This window comes from Macaca nemestrina, chromosome 6 (genome assembly GCF_043159975.1).
Source record: "Macaca nemestrina isolate mMacNem1 chromosome 6, mMacNem.hap1, whole genome shotgun sequence".
Lineage (NCBI taxonomy): Eukaryota > Metazoa > Chordata > Mammalia > Primates > Cercopithecidae > Macaca > Macaca nemestrina.
In genome coordinates this window covers 161461542-161484011 of record NC_092130.1, presented here as the reverse complement: position 1 = coordinate 161484011, position 22470 = coordinate 161461542, and the positions used below count along the sequence as shown (strand labels likewise).

Here is a 22470-nt window from a genome sequence, read left to right as displayed (position 1 = left end):
GAGAAATCAGACCGCCTGGGGTTCTTACTCTACTTGCTGGTTGCTAGAAAGATAAAAACAGAAAAAAAAAAATGGCAACAACAAACCCTTACAATGTTTCCTGAATATGAATATACTGCATTGTGACTCATTTAAAAAAAATACTTGCAAACAATGGAAGATAACTATTTATAGGCGTCGTGGCTTACACTGTTGTTTTGGGGAAACTAGTGCTTAGAATTACTATAAACATTCTTTTGTATATAGAAGTGAATGCAGGTTCAGTCACTCACCGCTTGCAGAGTGTAATTAACAAGAGTGGCATACATTAGAAAGAAAGTGACTTTATTAACCAAAACTAGTAATAGGGAAGTAGCCAGATTGTCCTCAAATTAACCTGTTCTAGTGGCTATCTTGGGTTCCCCATGGACTTAGATCTCGGCCCAGCATCATCTCAACAATGTCCACGTTGATGACTAGCCGCCTTGAAGTAATCTCAGGAATTTTGCAGCTGAGTCTCTGGGCTTGTTCTGTCTGTCTCAAGATTAGCCCCTGGAACTTCTAGGAAGGCAAATAATTAGATACTAGCATACAGTCAGATAAATGTGAAGGGAGTACATATGGTAAGAAAGGGAGGGATGTAGAGTCTATTTTAAGGCTAAAGGAAAAGGCTTCTGCAGTTTACTTCAAGGTTGTATGTTGAAACCCAAGAGAAAGGAAAAAACAAGTTTTAAAATGCATCGTGAAGTTAAGCTGCCCGGTTATATATACATAAATACATAATTATAATTATTTGTGTGTCTGTGTGTATGTGTATTCTCAGATATATTTGCATATTGATACCAAATTTGCTTCTTAGGTAAAATACATCTCTATAAATTATATATTTAATAGAATATTGCTATAAAGTATATTGATTTGTAAATTTGCTAGAAAAGGCTCTTAGCTCTTGTATAAACAAAAAATATGGTTTGGTAATTAGGCAACTATATTTTTAAATACTTAATAAACTCCAGTTTCCCACATCTTTAGTTTATTAAGCATATCTGAATAAACTTAATTTCCTCTTACGCAGTGTGTAGGAAATATGCCATAAAATGGCAAGTTGATAAATGTTCATTACATTTATTTGTATGGATACCTAAATGAGAAAATTTTTGTATCCAAAAGAGGATACAATTACTTGAATACAGGGAGGTAAAATTCTAGAAATGAGTTGAGGTATATATGTTTTCGTATTGTCTAATGATGCAACATAATATTAAAATATGTACAATCTGCCCAGTCAATTAGTTTGAAATTTGGGGGACTAAACACATTATCAAACCATAGTCATTAGATTTCCAAACCTAAAACTTCCCAAAAAATTACTCAAATTCATGCTTTAACCTTACTACTGCTGACCTTTGCCCACAGAGCCAAAATTCTGAATATCAAATCCTTGACTACTGAGAATACTATATTTAAAACTCCTTTACATGTCAATCCATTTTATTTCATGCATTTGAACTGAAAAGTTTCTAGTTTATCTGACTGAAATCTTGTCATCCTGCCCTTGTTCAGTTAATAAAATTGAATAGTTTATTTGTCTTTCAATCTCCTGGAAAAAAAAAAAAAAGACAGCTATCATTTTAATGTTTTCCAGAACTTCCAGGGAAAATGCAGCTACATTTTTCTATAATTTTATACATACCTTTCTATAGTACATCTCCTCAGTAAAACATGCTTATCTATTCTTCCTGAGAATGTAAGTAGATACAATTTTTCAGGCTTTTTACACTTAGATGTAATCACATGAATTATTTCTACCAAATTCAATTGAAACACAAGTGATGAGTTCGCGCTTGTGTTCTTTTCCATGTCTCCGTGTAAGAAATTCTTTAGCATTTCTCTGTAATCTTCTTTCCTTCTGGCTGAATGAAATTGGGACAATTATGGTAAAAATCATAATTATAAATTTAAGATGACAGGGATACTGTCATTCTTGGTCCTTGAATAACTGTGTCCAGGAAAGTAGTCACCGCTGTCAAATAGTACAATTTTATTTTGACTATGAAAGTCGAAACCATTATTATATTTTATTTATTATACATCTTGTAGGTTATCTCTTATAGCAGCATGGATTATCCTGTACAATAACACAACTATTGGATCTCATTTTCATCTTATCCCCATTGTGGAATTTTTAATCTGTAAAATATTCCTTAATAAAAGAGTAATCATACAGAAACAGATGAACTATAAATTTCTGCAACAGAAGATGAAAACTAGGTTTAATAGCATCAGATCATAAAAATGATCAACTAGTCCATCAGTGAATGCCACTTATGTTAGATATAAATTTGTGTTTTACATATATTTACCTGCATACAAGGGATGATATTTGCAATGTCTTACAATTTAAAAACTTATCAGAGATACTTCAACATTTGGGTGGATAAAGTAGGTCACAGCATGCCAATGCTCCTCCTGCAAGAAATAGAAAAAAATTGTATGACTTGCAAATACACATGCACACACACACATGCACACATATATAAGTTTTATGTGTATACACACACGTAATTTGAAGGTATCACAGTGACACAAGATAATCTTTGATAGTAGACGGAAGATAAATAGTTTCATAGTGAAATAATGATCTTCTGTCTCTTTTTTCCCATTGTGTGAGCATTCTAACTAGTGAAATAAATAAATTTAAAGGGTTATTAAAGCCTTACCAACTGAAATACGACTAAAACTCCCTTTAATCAAACAGTGTGATTTGGTTTCTAAAAAATGTAAAATAATCTAAACCGATTATTACTTTTAAGAAGTCAGTTTAGTAATGTTGCTGGATATAACCTCTCTAAAAAATCAATTTTACTTCTATATACCAACAACAAATAGTCCAGTAACAAAAAAAAAATGATGCTATTTACAGTAACATTAAAAATGCAAATCCATTTAGGATAGCAGAGCCAAACACACCTTTTCCTTTTTGCCTCCTAATTTAATAGATTAGTTTTCAGTAGTTTTAAACATAGATGTGAAATAATCTCAGCCTATGGGGAACAACATTAGTGGGTTTTGCTGACTTGCAAAATCTAATTTGTTATCCAGATGAGAGAATTGGCAAAATCACAATTATTATAAGCATGTTGCATTAACCATTTGATTTAGAAGGCATAACTTTAGTATTTTACTATTATCTGAGAGGCAAACTGTCAAATCAGAGTGCTCACCAATTACCAGAACATCCATAGCAATTTATTTTATTTTTAATTTCAATTTTTATTTTAAATTCAGGGAGTTGTGTGCAAGTTTGTTACAAGGGTACATTGGATGATGCTGAGGCTTGGGGTGTAATTGAACCCATCACCTAGGTAACAACCATAGTGGAAAATAGATAGTTTTTCTAACCTTGTCCCTGTTTCTCATTCCCCGCTTTTTAAAAAACGGTGCTTAGTGTCTATTGTTTCCATCTTTATGTCCCTGGGTACCCAAAGTTTCGTTTCAATTTATATGACAGAACAGGAGGTATATAGCTTTCTGATTCTGTGTTAGTTTACTTAGTATAATGGCCTTCCAGTGCATCCATATCGCTGCAAAGGACCTAATTTAATTCTTTATTATGGCTTCATAGTACTCCATTGTATATAGGTAGCCTCTCACCCATTTGGTTCATTGTTGCCAAAGCTCACTCATTCCACACTTAAAAACTTGAATCCAATTTTATGATTTTTGATCAAAATCACTGAGATGTACTTTACATAAAACAAATTGAAACATTTAAATTATCCAGTTTGATGAGTTTTGATAAATGTATACACCATTCACCACTACTCCAATAAATATATAGAATCATTTTTTGCTCCAAAAAGTTATCTTTTGCCATTTTACAGTCAGTTCCCCTACTGTCTTGCACTCCCCACTCCAGGCAGCCATTAATTTGATATCTATCATCATAAATTGATTTTGCTTGTTCTAGAACTTTCTATAAATTGAATCATAGAATATGCATTTTTATTTATCTGGGTTCCTTTGCTCAGCAAGTTTTTATGATGCATGTCTGTTGTTGTGTGTGTCATTAATGTGTTCCTTTTAAATTCCAAATAGTGTTCTATTGCATGGAAGTACCACAATTTTTATTATTTATTCAGCTACTGATGATTTGTGTCCAGCTTACGGTTGTCATAAATAAGGCTACTATGAACAATTCAAAAAATTAAATACTAAGAAAAATGTCTGATAAAATACAAATATTTACCTCAAAAACTACACAACTTTATTGGTAGAATTAAAATACTTTAATAAACAAAGAAATATACCAAGTTCATGAATTACAAAACTTGATATTGTAAAAAGATAATTTATTTCCCCCAAATAAATATACTTAACATGATTCTTCATCAAATATAAACAAACATTTGCTAAAATTTACCATCTAACTCTAAGCATATGGAAATGTCAAGGGCCATGACTAATCAAGGCAAATTACAAGAACAAAGTGGGAGATCAGACATTAACTGATATCCAGACTTATTATAAAGTTACAGTATGTAAGGCATTGTGGCATTGTTGTAATTGCTGTAAACCAAAACACAATGAGTATTGGAATAGAATTGAGTCCCAAAGAGAAGCACAAATATGATGAACTAATTTACAACTAAGACAACAGTACAGTGCAATGAGAAAAGGATGGTACTTCCAATAAATTTTTCTAGAAGTATCATTGGACATCTATATAAAAAATGAATCATGACCCATACCTTACACCATCCATAGTAATAGATTCCACATATATTTAACATGTAAACATTAGAATTAAATGTAAACAGCTTTTTGAGGACAACATCATTGTGAACTTGAAGTAGACAAATATTTTGAAAACAGGAGATGAAAAGCACTTTCTCTAATTAAAAAAAAAAACAGATAAATTGGAGTATACTGAAAATAAGCACTTCGGACGATGACAATAATATTAAAGTAGTGAGATGCAAGCCACACGATGGAAGGCAATCTTTATGATATAGTCATATTTAGCATAAAGAACATGCATAAATCACTTGTATAAACCAGTAGAAACATGGCAAAATTTTAAACTTTTGAAACTACACATAAGAGAATGTGGAGATGGCTAGCAAACATGAAAAAATGTTTGACTTCATTAGCCACCAGAGAAATGCAAATTTTCCCCAAAGTGCAATACATCTACATCCTCTCCAGAATGATTAAAATGTAAAAAGACAAAAAACACTAAACGTTGGTAAGATGGTAGAGCTACAGAATTACCATAGTGTCAAAGTGTAAATTGGTTTAAAATAAAATTCTACACCTATGATAATGTAAACCAAGCCAACTAGAATCTTCAAAATGTCCTTTGGCAATATTTACTATGGTAAATTTAAAATTATATATATATATATATGCATATATATATATGCATGCACGTATGTGTGAGAGTGTGTGTGTGTGTGTGTGTATGCCTAAGGGCCGATTAATTCTACTCTGGATTTATACCTCATAAAATTAAGTTCAGATGTTTACCAAAAGACAGGTGGTATTGCAATAGCTTTAAATTGAAAACTTCTCATATTCCAACAAAAGTAGAATGGAAACAAATGTGGCATATTCACAAAGGAGAATATATAGTACCGAGTATGAGTTACCTGCAACTACAATGACAATGATGAATCTTTCAAACATAATAGTAATCAAAAATTAACATTGTGTATAAACAAGTACATATCTTCTTTGATTCAAAAATACACATTAGGAAAAACTAATCTACTCTGATAGAAGTCAGGAGAACGGTTACCCTTGAGAAGTGACATTGACTGGACAGGAAATCAAAAGGCATTCTAGAGTGTGGATGGGTCTGTTTTTTGATCTGGGTTCTAAGTATATAGATATGTTCAATTTTTAATACCTCATTTAATTATACATTGAGATACATGTAATTTATGAGTGCTTATAATCTAATATAAAGTATAAAATTATGATAGGTTATTTAATTGAATAATTTAAGTAAATTATAAAAAGATGTTATAACTTGGTCATTATAATTAAAAATACTATATCCCAGTAAATCAACACAGGTAACAGGCAGAAAATGAGAAGTAGAACACAGTTATTGTGATTTACTATCGAGTTATATTTACAAAATAGTATTCATCTCTTTTTACTTGGAGGATTCATTTTTTTTTTGCTGTTGTTAAAAGGCTTTTTGTCTGACAATTACTGTTTTTAAATATTAAAGGTTTAAAGCTTTGTTGTATCTGAAAATCAAGGAAATGCCAACATATATTCTCTCTGCTTCTAGAGAAATCTGCATTTTACCCAGTTTCTGTAAAATGTGTGATATTTTACCTTATTTTTACCTTATTTGAAAGGCTGTCAAATAAGCCCACCACTGTTTTATAGATTATGGAAGAAGATTCTGGGGTTGGAGACACAGGACTTTGTTCTTCATGGCATAGCAAGAAGCACGAGCTTCATTTACACTGGCTCACCTTTCCCCAAGTCCTGCCGGGAGCAATACAGAATGGTCCTGGAGGAAGCTCTCTTTACATACAATCAAGTTGTGTCACAACCAAGGCACCTTGAGTTAGAAAAGCCTTAGTGTTATAAAGGAACTGTTAGCAAACCTGCTCAAACTTTGCCTTCGAGGGTGTTATTGTCTCCATTACTCTGGACAGCAAAATACTTTCTACTCCAGACATGCATTATATCCATCTTCCTAGGCTGACTGCTATAGAAATACCCTTGAAAGAAAGTTAGATAAAATAAAGTCAGTTCCTCTGCCTGAAAATTGAGCATTCATGCAAAAGATGCATATGGGAAATGGCATCCAAAGAGATTTATCTGAGATAGGAATAAAATATGAGTTAATTTTAACAAATTGTCTTGAAAAATGAACAACAATATGACACAACTATTTCAGAGAATAGAAAATGCCGTAACACTTCCTAATTCATTTTTTGGAATTTGGCATAGCTTTGAAATCAAAATCTGGCAAGGGCATTACAAGAAAGGAAAATTACAGGTCAACATCACTCATGAACATATACATTTATATTTTAATTGAATCTTGGCAAAACAAACCCAATGATATATAAAAAAGGTGTATCACAGCCAACTTACATGCATTCTAGAAAAGCAAAGCTGATTTAACATTCAAAATTCAGTCTAGTTCCACACATTGTCATAATAAAATAGAAACATTATGTGTGCCCAAGATATGCAGAAAGAGCTCTTGATAAATTTGAATATCTATTCCTCTCGGTGCTGATGTCAGAGATGTACACTGTTTCATAGTGCAGAAATAACTTGAGTCCAGAAGGGTTTAGGTAGGAGGAAGCACAGCATTATTAACTTTTAAAATCCTTCTCAGATATCTTATTTGCCATTGGTTGTTTCATAATTAAGTATGTTCTAACAGCGCTTAATATTTATTAACTTTCTTTTCTTTTCCCTCTAATTTGCGGCTCCAGAGGTAGATCTAGATATAGCAAAGTTTAAGTGGGATAAAATCCTTCACATGGGTAACTAGATAGAACTGTAAATTGTAAAAAAATTCGCTAGTATCTGAACATTTAAGAAAATTTGAATTTTGCATTTAAAATACTGAATAAAATAAACTTTATTTAAATATTTTATATTTTTATATTTATTAAGCACAATGCATACATGTTTTAAAACTTATACAAACTTTGAATGTCTTAAAAAATCTTTGTTTCAAATGAAAATATATTTTACTTTAACATGCTGTTTATTAAAACTATATTTAAATTTAGTGTACTGTGAACTAATTTTTAATGGTTTTGATATTTTACAATGAGTAAGAGTTAAGATGATTTTTATCTACTTTCAATTATATAAGATACTTTACAAACAATTTTGTCTCTCTGAAGGCACATTTGTCAAATATTTTATTTGTTTGCTGAATCTATTTTTCTAAATTAATACGTAGATTATGGCGGGTGTGATCCTGATTTTTCTCTTGACATAAGGCCCACAAGTGTTATGGGAAGGCTTGCTCTTTCTTTTTCAGTTGTCCCTTTCCTTATTCCATGACACATTAGTAGCTGCTAAGCCAAGATGGAGGGGCTTAAGGCCCCATGCAGCTTATAAATACATCCAACAGTCTGACCAGTGACTCTTTTTAAAAAAATTCTTTATTGATTTTTATTTTTATTTTAATAATTTTGGGGGTACAGGCCATTTTTGGTTACTAATATGGTTTGGCTGTGTCCCCACCCAAATCTCATCTTGAATTGTAGCTTCCACTATTTCCACATGTCATGGGAGGGACCTAGTGGGAGGTAATTGAATCATGGGGGCGGGTCTTTCCCATATTGTTCTCCTGATAGTGAATAAGTCTCACTTGAGATCTGATGGTTTTATAAGGGGGAGTTTCCCTGCACAAGCTATCTCATTCTCTCTTGTTTGCCGTCATGTAAGACGTGCCTTTCACCTTCCACCATGATTCTGAGGCCTCCACAGCCACGTGGAACTGTGAGTCCATTAAATCTCTTTTTCTTTATAAATTACCCAGTCTTGGGTATCTCTTTATAAGCAGGGTGAAAACGGACTAATACAGTTACATAAATATATATTTTTTCTTTTACTTTTTTTTTTTTTTTTTTTTTTTTTTTGAGACAGGGTCTTCCTCTGTCACCGAGGCTGAAGTGCATTACATGAGATTGGCTCATTAGAACCTCCACCTCCTAGGATCAAGCAATCTTCCCATCTCAGCCCCCTGAGTAGCTAGGACCTCAGGTGCATGCCACCACACCTAATTTTTTTTTTTTTTTTTTTGAGAGATGGGTTTTAGCATGGCTAGGCTGGTCTCAAACTCCTGAACTCAAGTGTTCAGCCCGCCTTGGCCTCCCAAAGTGCTTGGAATTACATGTGTGAGCCACCATACCCAGCCAGGATAAGTTCTTTAGTGGTGATTTCTGAGATACTAGTGTACTCATCACCTAAGCAGTGTACACTATACCCAATATGTAGTCTTTTATCCCTCACCCCCTCAAACATCCCCCTTCAGTCCTCAAAGTCCATCGTTCTTATGCCTTTGCATACTTATAGCGAAGCTCCCACTTGTAAATGAAACATAACACATTTGATTTACCATTCCTGAGTTACTTTGCTTAGAATAATGGCCTTGAGCTCCATCCAAGTCACTGCAAAAGGTATTATTTAGTTCCTTTTTATGGCTGAGTAGTATTCCATGGTGTATATATATCACATTTTCTGTTTTTTGTTTGTTTGTTTTTCAGATGGAGTCTCACTCTGTCACCAGGCTGGAGTGCTGTGGCTGGATCTTGGCTCACTGCAAGCTCCGCCTCCCAGGTTCCAGAAATTCTTCTGCCTCAGCCTCCCAAGTAGCTGGGACTACAGACGCGTACCACCATGCCTGGCTAATTTTTTATATATTTAGTAGAGATGAAGTTTCATCATGTTGGCCAGGATGGTCTCAATCTACTGGCCTGGTGATCTGCCTGCCTCGGCCTCCAAAAATGTTGGGATTACAGGTGTGAGCCACCACGCCTGGCCATTTTCTTTATCTGCTCACTGGTCAAATATTTAGGTTGCTTCCATATCTTTTTTTTTTTTTTTGAGACGGAGTCTCACTTTGTCGCATGATCTTGGCTCACCGCAAGCTCCATCTCCCAGGTTCACGCCATTCTCCTGCCTCAGCCTCCAGAGTAGTTGGGACTACAGGTGCCCACCACCATGCCCGGCTAATTTTTTTGTATTTTTAATAGAGACGGGGTTTCACCCTGTTAGCCAGGATGGTCTCCATCTCCTGACCTCATGATCCACCTGCCTCGGCCTCCCAAAGTGCCATATCTTTGCAATTGAGAATTGTGCTACAAGGCTATAGTTAAAAACACAAGGCTATAGTTAAAAACATACATATAAATATGTATGTGCGTTTGTCTTTTGCTTATAAGATTTACTTTCCTTTGAGTAGATACCCAGTCGGGGAATTACTGGATTGAACGGTAATTCTTCTTTTTGTTTTTTAATGAATCTCCATACTGTTTTCCATAGTGGTTGTACTAGTTTATATTCCCATCACCAGTGTAAAAGTGTCCCCTTTTTACCACATCCATGTCGACATCTACTGTTTTTCAACTTTTTAATTAGAGCCATTCTTGCAGGAGTAAGGTGGTATCTTATTGAGGTTTAAATTTGCATTTCCCTGATAATTAGTGATGTTGACCATCTTTCATGTGTTTATTGGCTATTTGTATATCATCTTTTGAGAATTATCTGTTTAAATCCTTTGCCCAATTTTTGATAGGATTATTTGTTTCTTTCTTGCTGATTTGTTTGAGATCCTTGTAGATTCTGGATATTAGTCCTTTGTTGGATGCGTAGTTTGCAAATATTTTCTTCCATTCTGTGGGTTGTCTGTTTATTCTGCTGATATTATTTCTTTTGCTGTGCAGAAGCTTTTTAGTGTAATGAGGCCCCATGAATTTATTTTTGGTTTTGCTGCATTTGTTTGCAGAATCTCAGTCATGAATTCTCTGCCTAAGCATGTCTAGAAGAGTTTTTCGGATGTTTAGTCTAGAACTTTTTTTTTTTTTTTAAACCAAGTCTTACCTTGTCACCAGGCCGGAGTGCAGAGGCACGATCTCAGCTTACTGCAACCTCCGCCTCCTAGGTTCAAGTGATTCTCCTGCCTCCGCCTCCCAAGTAGCTGGGACTACAGGCATGTGTCACCATGCCCAGCTAATTTTTGTATTTTTAGTAGAGATGGGGTTTCTCCATGTTGGCCAGGATGGTCTCGATCTCTTGACCTCATGATCCTCCCTCCTTGGCCTCCCAAAGTGCTGGGATTGTAGGCGTAAGCCACCACGCCTGGCCATATTCTAGAATTTTTATGGTTTCAGGTCTTAGATTTAAGTCTTTGATCAATCTCAAGTTGATTTTTGGATAAGAAGAGGGATGAGGATCCAGTTTCATTCTTCTACATGTGGCTTGCCAGTTTTCCCAGCACCATTTATTAAAGGGGGTATCCTTTCCCCTCTTTATGTTTTTGTATACTTTGTCAAAGAGCAGTTAGCTATAAGTATTTGGCGTTTTTTCTGAGTCCTCTCTTCTGTCCCATTAGTCAACATGACTATATTTATACCAGTTATATCTTATATTTTTAACTATAGCCTTGTAGTATAATTTGAAGTTGGTTAGCAGATGCCTCCAGATTTGTTCTTTTCTATTAGTATTACTTTGGCTATGTGGGTTCTTGTTTGGTTCCATATGAATATTAGAATTGGTTTTTTTTTTTCTAGTTCTGTGAAGAATCATGGTAATATTTTAATGGGAATTTCATTGAATCAGTAGATTGCTTTGGGCAGTATGGTCATTTTCATAATATTTATACTTTCCATTCACGAACATGGGATGTATGTCCATTTATGTCATCTATGATTTCTTTGAACAGTGTTTAGTAGTTTTCAGTATAGAGATCTTTCAACCCTTGGCTAAGTATATTTCTAAAAAAGTATATTTAGAAATTGAGTTATTTATTTGATTTTCAGCATGCTCATTGTTATTGTATAGCAGCACTACTAATTTGTGTACATTGATTTTTTATCCTGAGACTTTACTTAATTTGTTTATCAGACCTAGGAGCTTTATAGTTTCTAGGTATACAATCATACCATCAGTGAACAGCGACAGTTTGACTTTCTCTGTCAATTTGGATGCCCTTTTTTTCTTTTCCTTGTCTGACTGCTCTGGCTAGGGCTTCTAGCACTATGTTGAATAGAAGTGGGGAATGTAGGCATCCTTGTCTTGTTTCAGTTCTCAGGGAGAATGTTTTCAACTTTTTCCCATGCAGTATGATGTTGACTGTGGGTTTATCATACATGGTTTTTATTACTTTGTGGTAAGTCCATTCTGTCTATTTTGTTACGGTTTTTAATCATAAAGCAATGCTGAATTTTAACAAATGATTTTTCTGCATCATATAGTTTTTGTTTTTAATTTTGTTTATTTAATGTATCTCATTTATTGAGTTTCATGTGTTAAACCATTCCTACATCCCTGGTATGAAACCCAGTTGATCATGATGTATTATTTTTTGAGATGCTGTTGGAATCAGATTCAGTTAGCTACTATTTCTTGGAGCATTTATGCATCTATGTTCATCAAAGACATTGGTCTGTAGGTTTCTTTTTAGTTCTTGTGGTTATATTTCCTAGTTTTGGTATTAGGGTGATGTTGGCTTGTTAGAATGATTTAGGAAGGATTCCTGCTTTTCCTGTCTTTTGGAATAGTTTCAATAGGATTGGTACCAATTCTTCTTTGAATGTCTGATAGACTTCAGTTGTAAATCTATCAGGTCCTGCCTGGGCTTTGTTTTGTTGGCAGTTTTTTAAATGGCTGGCTCAATTTTGCTGCCTGTTATTGGACTGTTCTGGTTATTTATTTCTTCCTGATTCAATATAGGAGGGTTGTACATTCCTAGGAATTTATCCATCTTCTCTAGATTTTCTAGTTTGTGCATATAAAGGTGGCCTTGAATGGATTTTTGTATTTCTGTAGTATCAATTATAATGTCTCCCATTTTCATTCTAATTGAGCTTAGTTTGATCTTCTCTCTCCTTTTCTTGGTTAAACTCATTAACAGTCTATCAATTTTGTTAATAATTTCAAAGAACCAACTTTTTGTGTCATTTATCTTTTTGTTTGTTTCAATCTCATTGAGTTTTGCTCTGATTTTTATTATTTATTTTCTTCTGCTTGGCTTGGGTTTAGTTTGTGCTTATTTCTCTAGTTTCTTGAGGTGTGACATTAAGTTTTCAATTTGTGCTCTTTCAGACTTTTTGACATAGGCATTTAATGTTGTGAACTTCCTTTTAGAAATACTTTTGTATTTCCCAGATGTTTTTGATAACTGGGCCAGTATTTATTTATTACTATTCATTTCAAATATTTTTTAAATTTCCATTTAAAAATCATTGTCAACCCAAAATTCATTCAAGAACAGATTATTTAATTTCCATATAATTGTGTAGTTTTGAGGGTTCCTTTTGGAGTTGGTATCCAGTTTTCTTCCACTGTGGTGTAAGGAGATACGGTTTAGATCCAGGCAGCCTGCACACAGAATTCTGACCTGCCCCCGTCCATAAACTTCCCCACAGGGACAGCAAGCAGGGATCTCTGTGTCTGCCAGCGAGCCTGGACACCCAGCTCCTGTGCTCACTCATGTTCACAGCACACTTCCCATTTGCCCTCAATTCTGTTCAAGAGAGTTTGTCTCCACTTATGGTTTGGCCCTGTGTCCCCACCCAAATATCATCTCAGATTGTAATCCTCCTGTGTTGAGGGAGGGACTTGTAATCCCCACGTGTCGAGGGAGAGAGGTGATGGAATCATGTGAGTGGTTTGCCCATGTTGTTCTTGTGATAGTGAGTGAGTTCTCATGAGTTCCAATGGTTTTATAAGTGTTTGGAAGTTTCTTCTTTGCACTTCTCTTACCTGCTGCCATGTGAAGAGGGTCCTTGCTTCCACTTTGCCTTCTGCCATGATTGTAAATTTCCTGAGGCTTCCCCAGCCATGTGGAAATGTGAGTTAATGAAACCTCTTTTTTTAAATAAATTACCCAATCTCGGGCAGTTTTTTATGGTAATGTGAGAATGGACTAAGACACTACTCAAAATTATATCACAAAATTCAGCTGAGAGCTTCTTTTACCCTTCACCCCCTCCCTAAGCTTGTTGGCTGACTTCCTCAAGGACATTTGTGAGGCATAGTCAGGAATGGGTTCCCTGGACTCCTGCTGGAGGCTGGGAATGCCTACAAGGCACGTCCTGCTGCTGCTTCTACTTTTATATTTCAAGATGTCCCCTAAATTCAACCCAGCTGTGGGTAGGTTGTTAAGGCCTTCTCCTGTGCTCTGGATTTTCAGATTCCTTGGTGAGGATGTGTGCTCGGAGTTAGGCTCATCCCATCTCACACTCTGGAAACTTAAGGGTTTTCTACCTGTTGCACAGAGCAGGCTGCAGCCTGCTGCTTCTTTCAAAGGGTCTGTGAATTCTTTCTTAGGCTTTGTCTGAAAGAAAGTCACAGTAGTTCCCTTGTTAGTGGAAACATTTCATTTAGTACATCTTAATCTCTTATGATGGTTTCTTCTTCATAAGTGTTTCCACAGGGATTCAGTGAATTATGGTAAGGGTGTCCTAAATTCATATTTTCCAGAAACAGTCCTAGTTTGCACCTACTATTTTCACACAATTAATAATACCGTTGCCATTTTCTCTGAAACGTGTTCAGTTTGAATGATTACTTATACAGCTCTTTTAAATAGAAGACACCATATTCATAAGTGCTTCATCAGCATTTTCATTCTAGATGGTTTCCTTTATACGTGATAACTTCTTATGAACATGTACATGAGTATCATAAATAGTAAGATGATGATTAAGTTTTGGGAGTGTTGTCCTATATGGGGAAGAAGTCTTTATTGAATCAATTACATGGAATCCAATGGCTTGCCCATTCTGTCATTCTTTCTTAAAAGTGATCAGTCCATTGTGGGATGGTTTGTACTATGGGCAAGATCTGTGAATGAAGGTAAGATATTTGTGAGCACTTTTAGTGCTGTAAACTATTTACAACTTTTTAAAGATCAGAGTGTATAGCCGTAGCATTTATTTGGTTCATGTCCTAATTGAGACATGAGTCATGTCAATAGTGACTTAAATTATTTTTTTCAGATATCATATCTTAAGTAGAGATCCACACTGAGACAGAAATTTAGCAGATTTCTCCACACTGAGACAGAAAAGAGCAGCCAAAAGCAGAACTGTTCCAGATGAGTTGACAGCTTTGCTTGTGAAATTGTTCAAGAACTCAAATATGAAGTATGGTCCATGATGAGACATAACATTTTCATTTCTCAAAGGAACTTTCCAATAATCATAGAACCATTATGGGAAAAGACTGTCATTTGGCTAAGTCATCACTCCCTTTTTAATGAAACCATTTGCTTCGCTATTCTCCAGTAATGAACTAGCAGTTTTTGTTTAGCTTCAGGCAGAAGAACTCAAGTTCAAAAGTCAGAGGCTACTTTATTCGTGTGCTCAGAGGTTCCGATGAGCTCTGCCATTTTCACAGATACATCACATTCCATTTCTTCTGAAAAAGATAAGAGTGCCAGGACAGAACTTGTTTTCCTGCTTCCTAAACTTTTTCCAAGGATTTTTGCTGCAAAGGTCTCCATTCAAATTTGACTGTTTGATGAAAAGCCTTTAGTTATCTCTCTAGATGTGACATGCAATGTCTCTAACATACAAAAAAAGAAAAAGAAATTAAATCAAAACCTAAGGAATTCTTTTTGGCCTTGTTACGCACAGAACCAGTTTAATGGTTCATGGAATGTCTTTGTTGAGTGTAACTCAGTTAGTCCTCAAGAAAAAATTACATTATTTTTCTTTCTAGTGCCATCCAGCTTCTCTCAACTAATTTGATGTCATATGAAAAGCCATCCTAGTTTTCTCAGTAGGGTCTCTTGTTGTAATGTAATCAATATAATAGAATGTTTTAAATCTACAGATACTTCTATTAGAAGGATTTGGGTTTTGTAGAATAAATGTCTCAGCTTTTATATTGTGAATTTTATCTATTAATTCTTTGGTGTTACAGCTATTGTGATATCTATTTTTATTTTATAGCTCATTTATATACTTTTAATCTGCATCTATTATAAATGTTTAGCCTTCTTATTGAGATTTAAATAATCATTTAAAATTTTCACAATCTCTATTATATCCGCATTTAATTCTAAAATAGGCAGTGCCTTATCTGAGAAGATTGTTGATTCTTGATTGTGTATTTTAAAACGGTCTTGAAATTTTCTCTTTGTTGGCTTAGTTTTCTTTCTTATTTATTTTTTCAATAGTGTATTTAAAGCGAAGAGGACTATGGTACATTGATGGGATTGGTGGTTAGTCAGCCTGTTTTGTGTAAGAGTGGATAAAAGTAAGAACTCCTGACTCATTGATGATTCAGTACCAGTCCTAGCTATGGATGCTTCCTATCACTTATGGCTATTATCAGATTCCCAGGGAACTGCATTTTTTTTTTTTTTTCCTGACCCAGGCTTATATATTTAGGGTTTGATCTAAAGGTAACTGGGAATTTCTGTCCAATGCAAAGGTGGATATGTGGAGCTTCATGGGACACTACTCTGACTTTCCTAATGAGTCCTCTCCAGATGTCAGAATCTTTCATCCTAGTTTGTAAAGCATTCTTGGTCAAGTCCACTGCTCCCAGCACAGCCTTGCTTATGTCTAGACTGTGTTGAGTTCAATTTATTTAATCACATCTTGCTTATTACTCTTATGTGATCATTTATAGTATTATCATCATTTTTCCTTCTTATATTCTAGTGCAATTATGAATTAATAATAGTATTCTAGGCATTTCAAAGATCTAGGGTTGAAGTTAAATTTATAGATTGTATTTAGGCCGTCCTTTTGAATCAATTAGATTTTGAGGTTCTTCTTTTGAGGTTAATCCTATGATAGAAATTTGATTGTGTATGTGAGAATATATATGTATATGTGTTCGTGTGTGTGTGTGTGTGTGTGTGTGTGTGCCACTTAAAAAATGATCCTGTTCTTTGTTTTACCCAGTGGTTCTATCTCTATTGTTCAGAGGCTCAAATTTGTTTTTTTCTTTATTCTCCTGTTGCCCTGTATTGTCATTTATTGTATCTATACTTTCTCACAATTTTTTTTTTTTTTTTTTTGAGACAGGAGTCTTGCTCTGTTGCCCAGACTGGAGGGCAGTATGGAGATCTTGGCTCACTGCAGCCTCTGCCTCCTGGGTTCAAGTAATGCTCATGCTTCAGTCTGTCAAGTAGCTTGGACCACAGGCATGGCCATCATGACCTGGCTAATTTTTGTATTTTTAGTAGAGATCAAGTTCTGCCATGTTGGCCAGGCTGGTCTTGAACTTCTGACCTCAAGTGATTCTGCCACCTTGGCCTCCCAAAGTGCCGGGATTACAGACATGAGCCACCACTCCCGATCTTATTTTCACAATTTAAAAATTACTTTCAGCTGGGTGTGGTGGCTCATGGCTGTAATCCTAGCACTTTGGGAGGCCTAGACAGGCAGATTTCCTGAGCTCAGGAGTTTGGGACCAGCCTGGGCAACATAGTGAAACACTGTCTCTACTAAAATACAAAAAAATCAGCCAGGCATGATGGTGGGTGCCTGTAATCCAGCTACTCAGGCGGCTGAGGCATGAAAATTGCTTGAACCCAGGAGGCAGAGGTTGCAGTGAGCCGAGATCTTACCAAGGCACTCAGCCTGGGCAACAAAGCCAAACTCTGTCTCAAAAAAAGAACAAAAATTACTTTTTTTTCTGTCCTAAATTATGAAACATTTCCTTAATATTATTGTGTATGTAAGTGTTTTATTTATTATTCATACACATTCAAATATTTGCTTTTAGGGTAATTTTAGTTTTCTAATTTAACTAGTCATATATATTTTAATAACTTTATTTTTATTAGATGGCTTCCTTTTTCATAGAAACATGTACTTGTTTAATATTTTAAATTACATAGTGCTTACTATCATTTGAATATCTTTGGAGCCCATCTAATTATAATCTGTTAAGGTTTTTCTGATGACTAAATTATTTATATTTAACCTTAAGTAAGACTTTCTGAAGGTCAATTTTGTCTCATTTTGTGTTGTTATATTTCTTAAATATATAATAATCCTTAGTGATTATTAGTTCATTAGTACAGGAAGCTGACAAGGTTTCCTCACACATGTACAAGTCCACCTACTAAATAAACTTCTTTGTCTAATAAGAGGTTTGCAGTACAGTCATTTTGAAGTGCAAGCTTTGAAACAAAATGCAAGGGCAAGGACCAGAGAGGAAGGCTGGGTGGAGACCTCTTACAGCCATCAAAGTAAAGAAAGTTTAGTTTAATTGATTGAGTCTTTAACTTTTACCTTCTCTTACTTCCCACACCTCTATTGGGAGGTCAAGAGTTTTCTCAATCTCTGCTCTATTTCAATATTTTTCTCTATTAAAAAACAAAAGCCTTTTCCAAGAAGTTAATTCACTTTGGAAAATAGTTCTCCAAACTTTCACCAAGAGAAAAGACTGGCACTTCCTCTATATCTAGTAGACCCGCTCTCCCAAATACAAATCTTTTTTTTTTTTTTTTTTTTTTTTGAGACGGAGTCTGGCTCTGTCGCCCAGGCTGGAGTGCAGTGGCCAGATCTCAGCTCACTGCAAGCTCCGCCTCCCAGGTTTACGCCATTCTCCTGCCTCAGCCTCCCAAGTAGCTGGGACTACAGGCGCCTGCCACCTCGCCCGGCTAGTTTTTTGTACCAAATACAAATCTTTAATTAACACTTGATCTCCACAATGATACCTTCCTAGTGTTTTCCATACCTAAAACCGCGTTTGTATTTTAACCTGAACTCTTTGTAATCTAAGAATATTCTCCAAGATGATATGGGATATTGTATGTTGAATTAGTTCAGTCGAGAAATGGAGGCCATGTTAACCTTGTTTAAGGTATACACAACTTGCTTTTCCTTTCTTTCTCTTGGAAATATACACAAGATATTGATGTGATCTGACATTCAAACAATTATAAAATGGGTCTTATACCATAGAGCAAATACTTGCACCTAAAACATCTCCAACATCTCTAACATCTATGACATGATTAAATGAACAATACAAGTATTTTGTGACCCAAGCAGGGCAGTCATAATTGGAAGTAGGCACTTTCTATGAGAGAGTTATTAATTCTGCTTATAAAAAGGGAAATGGAGAACTTTCATAATATGTGATTAAAGATCAAAGTGAAGTATGCAAACCAAAGTCCTTCATATCTATAATCTGGTTTTCACCAAATAGTGTTGGAACCGTCTCTAGAATTTCTATTTTAATCTATCAGCCACATAAGAGAGTATTTGCCTTCTGTACTGCTTTTGTTAATCTAAAATCAGGTAACAAATAGTCTCGATTTTAAACAAGGTGTGAAAACATTCTATCACATATTGGTAAAATAGAGAGGAGTTTCAAACCAATAGAAATCAATATTGCTAGAATAAGTTATTTTGGCTCAGTTTTTTTTTTTTTTTTTTTTTTTTGAGTAAGGGAAAAAAAAGAGAAAGACATTCTTCTGACACTCTCACCTAGCTCTGATACCTTACAGTAAAACTAAGCTGAAGGAGTTGTCAAACTTGTCATAAAATAATTTAAATTTGAAAAAAAAATCATGCCCAAGTCTTCCTAAAGTTAAGGTTATGGGTTTTGTGTAACAATACATTTTTTTAAGAGAATAAATAAATGTACAGTTTATTTTAAAGACCTCTGTATTCTAACACATTATTTAAAGTAAAATTTCATTCCAAATGGTAGGTTTTAGTTCTATTCTAGTACAGTCTCAATATTATGTGTCTGAAATACGTAATGAACTTTAAAATTCTAGGGTTGAAGGACAATTGTGCTTACAAGTATAACAGTTACAGTTTACAACATAACAATAATGTTACCATTACACAAAATTTACTTCATCATATGCAGAAATCCATTAATTGTTTTTGCTATTTTTATGAAAATATCATGAATTTATCAGTAAACAAAATTATATAATAAAAATCCATGTCCCCATCATTTGGGTTCAGTAATTACAAATTCATTGCTAATTTTGGTTTATCTCTACCACCAGACACTTTGCCTCTTAAAATATCTGAAGTAAGCCACAGATGTCATTTCATCTACAAATATATTAGTTCACATCTCTAAAAGGTAAAATCATTTTGTAATAAGCTCAAAATATCACTATCACACCTGGAAAAGTACTGATTGTCTTTTTTCTCTGTTTTCTGTAAGTTGTACTTATTGTATCTTACCTAGAAATTGGATCACATTTTCCCATTCCTTATTTTTCTGGCAAGTCTCCTTCAGTAGATAGTCTTTTGTTTCCCATAAGGGGCACATGATTCCTGATCATCTTCCTTTTTGTTAAATAAGCTGTTGTTGATGGTTAACGATAGATCAATTCATTAAAGTCTGTGTAATTCTGACGTTACTACTATAACATTCTCTCTCCCTTTATAGGTTGAAATATTTTGTAAGAAGAATTTTCTCATCTGTTATTTGGTTAGTATTACAATGTTGTCTTTTCAAGTTGGATGTCAAGCCCGTTTTATACATGGTTAGTAGTTTTTGACAACTTCCTTCTTGCCTTACACATTTCCAGGCAGCCCCTTTTTCGTTTGGTGAAAATTAATATCTAAAGGCCATAATTTGAATGTTTGCTGTTCTGTTTGCTATCTGGTTGATCATTATTTTAGCCTTTATCCATAAGTGAACTATTGTTTTATTTAAAGATAAAGTACATGAGCTCACACTGATAATTCCAATTTAAATTTATTAGTAAATGGTATTTGTTGACTTATTTGATCTTAACACCTATTTTCCTCCATGTTTAAAAATGATGCTCTCAACAGCACCAAAAATTATAGATTTACCATTTCACATAACTGTTCATTTTTGTTATATCTCAATATAACTGAGTTTCATTTTCTATTTTTAAAATATTGATGCTATTTTTTTTGCCTTTTTTCTGAGTATAAATTGAAATTACTATTTTAAAAATTATTTAAAGCACTCCTACTTTGTACAAATATGCTGCCAACTAGATTCATATTTGGTTTTGTTGTTTCCTTTCATTTTTATGTCTTTCGATAGTTTAAATTCAGTAATTGTAAATATGTCATATTTAACAGATTTAAAAGCAAAACCTATTAAAATAAATACTCAAAAAGTCATTTCTTATTCCTGCATTCCCTTTATACATATTTAATTATTTTCTACTTGCAGTTTTATATAAACACATATGAGCACATATTTTTATGTATTTTAACTATCTGTTAATGTACCCTTATCTTTTTAGGTGGTGTGTGTTTGAAGGAATAGGCTGTTAATCATCTCACCATCAAGGTCATTGCAAATTATCTTGCTATCAACACCATTTAAAAGAGTGTCCATCACTTAAAAAAAGGTTAATAAATGTTTCTTTTCTTCAAATGACTGAATTGCTAGACAACTTATGTAAATTACATTATATTGCAAGAGGTTTTATTAAGAGTTTTCAGAGGATGTAAAAACCCTTCCTCACTCTCTTTTTACAACCAGGATAAATTCAGCCAATTTGATGGTCAAAGTGAATGACTCTCCTCACTGGGCTTGGCAGCATTCCTGGATGTGGGAATGAGAACATCTTCTGGGGCTAGAGAAAGTAGTAGCTTGACCTAGAGTAGGAGAGTAACTTTATTCTTTTCTAGGACATAGTTGAAAATATAAACCTAAAGTAAGAGATGCCAGAAGAGAGGATTCACCATTATGAAACAACTTGGGAAAATTATGCTTGGAGCCACATCGTAACTTTTTTAAAATAAAAATTTTATCTGAGATAAGTTTAGATGTACATAAAAGTTAAAAAAAACTACTGCAGATAATTTCTGTATACTTCTCGCACATTTTCCATTAATGTTAACTACAACTTAATTTCAGACTTTGATTTTGAAACATTATTATGTTTTACAATCTTTTTCTGTAGTAAAATATGTGTGTTTGTTTCATAAAAAACACCATTTAAATAATCAGTGTATATAACAATCATATCATATATAACAAATAGTGAAAATTTCTTATAAAATGTCAAAAATAAAATTAATTTATAATTTATAATTACATAAATTTAATTTATAATTTATACAATCTTACTTTTCCATTTAATAATGACATAATGATCATCCTATTTATTTATATCATAGATTCCAGGCTATCTACACTGCCTCCTTTTTCTATGAGCCAAGACACTTAATGTGAGTGGAAGTTATATATTGGGAATATCTCACCCTCTATCATTTATGGTTTTTTAAAATCCACTCTCTTCCAATAATACCTGGAAAAATCTATCTTTATTTTCAAAGGCTATTTGTATACAAGGTGCTGTGGTATTATGGTTTTCTTGGTTTTTTTTTTGTTCGTTTGTTTGTTTTTTTAGTTGTAATCTCGCTCTGTTGCCCAGGCTGTAGCGCAATGGTACTATCTCAGCTTACCACATCCTCTGCCTCCTGAGTTCAAGTGATTCTCCTGCCTCAGCCTCCCCAGTAGCTGGGACTACGGGAGCCCACCACCATGCCCAGCTAATTTTTGAATTTTTAGTAGAGACGGGGTTTCACCATGTTGGTTAGGCTGGTCTTGAACTCCTGACCTCATGATCTGCCCGCCTTGGCCTCCCAAAGTGCTTGGATTACAGGTGTGAGCCACCATGCCCAGCCTGATATTATGTTTTTATATAGGCACAGCTGCTATGTCTACCACTCATCAAACCTCTACTCCCCATATAATAGCAAGAACCGCTGGCTGGGGATCCAGTAGCAGTTGAAAAAGCACTTAAATAATTTTGATTGAAAGACCATGACATAA

General features: G+C 34.4%; 1 long non-coding RNA gene across 1 annotated transcript in view; it reads right to left on the bottom strand.

Annotated features, from left to right (window-relative positions):
• Window positions 1-350: 350 nt before the first annotated feature.
• The window catches only part of LOC139363627 (uncharacterized), a 33776-nt gene continuing 11656 nt past the window's right edge, over window positions 351-22470 (bottom strand). The window contains exons 2-4 of the long non-coding RNA XR_011624343.1: window positions 6609-6725; window positions 2343-2448; window positions 351-540 (exon numbers count right to left, since the gene is read on the bottom strand). This is a non-coding gene — a long non-coding RNA (uncharacterized lncRNA). The remainder of the gene's footprint in view (window positions 541-2342; window positions 2449-6608; window positions 6726-22470) is intronic.